This window comes from Castor canadensis, chromosome 2, assembly GCF_047511655.1.
Source record: "Castor canadensis chromosome 2, mCasCan1.hap1v2, whole genome shotgun sequence".
NCBI classification, from domain to species: domain Eukaryota; kingdom Metazoa; phylum Chordata; class Mammalia; order Rodentia; family Castoridae; genus Castor; species Castor canadensis.
The window spans coordinates 35,212,104-35,218,103 of NC_133387.1; positions in this window are offsets into that span (position 1 = coordinate 35,212,104).

The following is a 6,000-nucleotide window of genomic DNA, read 5'->3' on the forward strand; positions in this document are numbered from 1 at the left end:
GTGGTTTTAGTACCAAATTCTACTTTTCTTACTGTTAGCTAAAATATTTATAAAGATCTTTTGTCCTGATAGCTGATATTAGTTTATAGCATACCAAATGAATCATGAGATCAGATTTCATGCCAAATTGTTCTTAACATTTGCTCCCTAGGCATCTACTCCTAAAAGAATCACTCACTTGAATTATTTTTCAATTACAAACTTAAGTGGATTCAATAAAATGAATGATTTTCAAGATACTTTTGAATAAATGAACTTCCTTAGTTGTGTAAAAGTAGACTCTAGATATGAGTGTTGGTAATAACACTCATATTAATTTAAGTAAATGTGCTACCAACTTGTTGCTTTGGGTTTTTTTTGCAGGGGGGAGTGGAAAAGTATATCACTGCTTAAATGATTAACTTACAGCCACTGCCACTTGCATCCTTGAATCTATTACTTAAAAATCATTCCTGAATTTTTAGCTTTTCATTTGATAATTTATAATGTGGAATGTATGTGATTCTCTTTCATACATGTGTGTTTCATATATGTGTGTATGTACCTATCTATAACATACATCTATATATGTGCTTTTATATATGTAAAAAAAGTGAATACACATATGCATATATATTTTTCTCTTATTTATAGTTTTATAAATCTAACAGGTTATGCTTATATTAACATAGTAGTCCAAAAAGGTAATGAATATTAATGCTATAGAAAAGTTTATAGTGAACAACCACAAGTCCTTATCTCAATTTCCCCTCTCCTCAAAAATTCAATCAAAAACTTCTATCAATTTCTTTCAACTTTTTTCTAATTTTTCTTCACTGTTTCTAGTTGTTTGGATGATTAACTCTCTTATCTAAACAATTTTGCTGTATCTACATTTTATTGTGTTATCAACGATATATATTAACTTTCTAATATGGTAAATAAGTATTATCTTTAACTCCTTCCCCACTGCTCCTTCTACTAATAGTGTTTTATCACTGTTGTGATTGTTCAACTATGCAAATTTAAATAACATATTTATACAATCTCTTATCCTGCAAACCAGTCAGTATCTCTTAATTCCTCATTTAGTAAGACACAGAGTCACCTTATGAGAGTCAGATAAAGATTCATAAGTACAAAAATTCTCTCCCTGCATCAGAAATGTACCAAAATTACATCTCCTAGTTTATAGATCCAATTTGTGACTACAATGCCCCACAAAGGAAAGAGTTTTAGCATTGAATTTAAATGTCATCTATTTTTATGATTTTACTATACCTGCATTTTCTCTAAGCTCTCAATCATTAAATCTCTTTTTACCCCTAGAGCACTCTCTCCCAAAATTTCTGATCTACTTGAGTCTGTTTTTCCTAGTACTTATATAAACTCATGTAGTATTTCCTAGATATGTTATAGCCCTTTCCAAATTTTAATATTTGTGAGAGCTCATTTGAGTTGTACTTATATATAATTATATATACTATTAGCTTTTCATGTTTAAATACTTTAGACTCAAAAAAGAGCCACAAAAATAGTACAAAGTTTCCTATATTCTTTATCTAGAATCCCCAATGTTAGTATCTTGCAATGATCAAAAGTAAGAAACTAACATTAATATCTTAGTCAGGATTCTCCAGAGAAATGCAACCAACACACAATAGTATCTGTATGTAGGTGTGTATGTGTGTGTGTATACAGATAGATGATGACATACACAGATAAAGAGAGAGGGGGAGATTTATTATGGTAAATTCCCCAATCAGATAAAGAGATCAAGGAGTCCTACATTATCACACTTACCCTTTGGAAAGAAACTAGGAAAGCTGATGGTGTAATTCAGTCCACAGCAAAAAAACAAAGCCTGGGAACCAAGGTAACCAATGGTGAGCTCTCAGTCTGAGGCCAGGACCTAAGAACTTGGGAGACTGCTGGTAATAAGTTGCAGAGTTTGAAGACCCAAGAACAAGGAGCTCCAAGACCCAAGAGCAGAAACTGATATCTCAGCTCAAAAGAAGAAAGATAATTCACCTTTCCCCCACCTTTTTAATCTAGCTGCACCCTCAGTGTTTGGATAATGCTTTCCCACATTGGTAAGTGTAGATATCCATCAGGCATTTATTGATTCAAATTCTAATTCCTTCCAGAGACACACTAGCAAACACACCCAGAAAAAATGTATTATCAACTATCTGAGCATCCCTTTGTCCAGTCATATTGAAAAAAATTAACCAACACAAACTGTCTATTAAATTATTAAATTGCAGACTTTGGTTTTTTTCCATTTTCCTAACAACATCCTTTATCTACTATAGATCTCACATGAGACTAGCATAGTCAAGATTCAAGTATTTATAATAGATATGTGATTTTTAAATATTTACTAAGTCAGTGATTTATCTTTTCATTTTATTAACATTGTCTTACACAGTTCTAAATTTTCATAAAGTGAAAATTTTCAAGTTTTATTTTATAGATAGTGCCCTTTTTCCCTAGTGCCCTGGATAGTGTGTTTGATGTCTGATCTAAAAACTCTTACTACACTCTAGCAAACTCAGAATTTCAGCTCTTATTATTGCTTATACTCTCTCTACAACAAAATTAGAAATAAGAGCAAAATAGTTTCTGCTGGGTATTGAGGGGGTGGGGGGGAGAGGGAGGGGGCGGAGTGGGTGGTAAGGGAGGGGGTGGGGGCAGGGGGGAGAAAGGACCCAAGCCTTGTATGCACATATGAATAATAAAAGAAAAAAAAATAGAAATCATCAAAAAAAAAAAAAGAATTTCAGCTCTTTTCCTCCAAAAGTCCTGCAGTTTTCTGTCTTATATTTAGGTAAATGCTCATTTTGATTTAAATTTTGTGGAAGCTGTAAATTATGTGTTGAAGTCCATATGTTTACATAAAGATATACAATTGTTCCATTTGATTTTTTCCTTTGTTAAAATTCAACAGACTATATTTGTGTGAGATTATTTTTCAACTTGCTATTCTGTTTCATTGATCTATATGTCTATCCTTTTGCTATTACAACACTCTCTTATATCTGTACTTCTGTATTATGGCTTACAATTAAGTAATATGAACCATCTAAGCCACATTTTCAAAAGAATAATAAAGTTGCAACTCTGTACTATTTTTTCTATCATAGTTTCTTTCCTTTCCCTTTAAGATTTAGAATCAGAGCCAGTGCATACTTGTGATCCCAGCTATGCTGGAGACAGCGACAGGAGAACCATGGTTCAAGGCCAGCTCAGGCAAAAGTTATATATCTAGACACTATTTTGAAAACAAGCTGATCACGGTGGCACATGACCCCAGTGTGGTCTCAGCTACTCAGGAGGCAGAGGTAGAAGGATTGAGGTCCAGCCCCAGCAAAGATCTTCTCAGAAAAAAAACAAATTAAAAGAGAAAAGTGGTAGAGCGCTTGCCTCGCAAGTGCAAGGCCCTGAGTTCAATCCCCAGTGACACAAACAACCACTACAGCAATAATAACAATCTTTTAGAATCAGTTGAACTACCACATGACAAACATGTTATGGATTTTTTTCACAATCAAAATGGGGAATCTGCAAAATGATAATATGACATCATTCCTTCAAAAAAAGTTAAGAGTCAAATATTTAGGTTTACATGTTATGCTTTTTACTACTTGAAGTAAGAAAATTAGAGATTAATCGAAATTGTTCCACCAAAGAAGTGTCAATTCATGATAAATTAAGCTTGATGTGTATAAATAAGATAAAACAGTTGAGCCAGTGGAAGATCCCATTTTCTTTAAGAAAGAATTATTCAAAGATTATTCAAGTTTGAGGAGATGAAAGGAAATGAATAATATATTGGCCTCTCCTATCTGGAGGACAAGCAGACTGAGGCTATAGTATTTTTAGTTAAGAGCAAGAGATTATGTTGGAACAAAATTTAACTGGAGTTCTAGGCCCAACTCCAGGGTTCTTTGTGTCAGGTCCAGACACTCCCCCCAATACGTCAAATAAAAAGATGAGAGAATAACAAAAAAAGGAGGTTATTTAATATGTACCTCCATGACACAGAAAGAGGCAAAGTAAGTACTTCAGCCCAACTTCCAGGTACAGACATGAGCTTTAGGTTTAAAAAGAAGAAGAATCGGAGGAGGGAGTGACAACTATGCATAATTATTAAGCAGTCCTGGTTATAGGTGTAGTCCACTGCTCATTATCTCAGGATTGGTCAGGCAAGCCATATTCCTTCCTTTGGAGGTGGTTTCCATCTTGAAGATGTTACCTTGGTTAGTCCTGTCCTTCATGGAACCCAAAGTGATTATAAGAAATAGAGATTCAAAGAAAAGGAGACAGAAGAAACATGGAGGCAGAGATGGCAAGATTTTATCCTGCTTTCATTTATGGGCTCAAATAAGGAGTCAGTGATTTTTAACAAAAAACAGTTTTTAAGTACCTATTATAAAAAGATTAGTGCAAGTCCTTCTTTCCATATCATCCAATAAATCCCTCCGCCTGCCTTTACAAGTCAATCCATGAGACAGTTGATTAAAATAAGATCTCCTCTAGAACCATTAAAGATCTGTATACAGCAAAAACTTCTGAAACATTACTCTTAATCATCCTATATGGTAAGTATATTGATAAAGGGACAGAATTCAGTTATTTGTGGGATACTCCACTTAACTACAAAGTATTGGGCTTGATTTGGATGCCTTGTTTTACACACTCACATGAGCTAATAGATACATTTGTATTGCAAAATAGGTGCCATTTATTAAGACTATTCAATATGGACAAATTCCACGTGGTAACATCTTTCCCTATGTCCAGAAAGGTGTTCAGAATTCGCAATCCAAAAATGTGCCACTATGATGTGAGGATTATTTTGTGCTGAAAGCAATTGGAAAGAGGCAGAAACAAGGAAAACCCTCTGCGCCCACTCAAACCGGGAAGAGCAAGAGCATTCTGAATCACTGGCGACAACTCCACACTATTATCAGAGCAGAGAAAGAAACAGGGGAAAGCAACCCTTATCTCACTTAATATCCCTCATGTATTTACCTTCCCAAAGTTGCTGCCTCTAAAAACCTAAAGCACTTTTCTTTTTTCTTGTCATGTCTCTATAAATTTATTTTTCTTTCATTAAGATGTTTATAATTTTCAATATAGAGCTGAATTTTCAGCTGGAACTTGTGTTGAGCATTCACTTTAGTTAGAGTAATCACATTTTGTCACCTATATGGCAACACTCAGAATGAGGAATAGTATGTATTCTTCAGTGTCAATAAAGGGATGGATAGAAAAAAAAGGAGATGTTTATTGTAAAGCCATACATTCTAACCACTCCTTCATGTTACATCGCTACTTTCATGTAAATGTTTGATAACTATGTTAGTAAACTTCTGCTTTTCTCATGCTTGTCTTTCTTTGTAGGTCTAACTTTCAGAGTCCACTCTAGTCAGTGAAACCAGTATGAATAGAAGATAAAAAAATTTTCTTTTCCCTTATCAACATCCACACAATCTTCTGAAGTCCCTTCTACTCTTGAACAGAATGGCTCATACACATAAACTGAGCTAGAGAAAAGCTAGAATAAGGACAAAAAGATAATAAATATTCCCTTTTCAAATAAGCATTCCTTATAAATAACTTCAAAATATTAAATCACTGATACAACAGATACTGCATAAGATATGAATAATCAATTATTCATCAGCATTTGAAAAATGAGATGGTATACATATGCATCATACAGCTATACATTACAATATTATATGCTGAATACTTTTCCAGAGAAAAGTAAGAAATATGAAGCAAGAAGCAATGAAAAAAAAACTGTTACAAAAGACATGGGAGTATTAGTAACGACCAAAAATATATCAATCTTTTAGAATTCTTGGGTAATAGAATTTTATAATAAATCTTCATCCATATCTAGTAAACAATCTTGGTTTTAAATTTAAAACCTTATGTTTATGTTGACAGAACTGACAAGCCCTGCCAAGATTAAAAGAAGAAATTATTTGCTACTAAAGACCTCTTTCA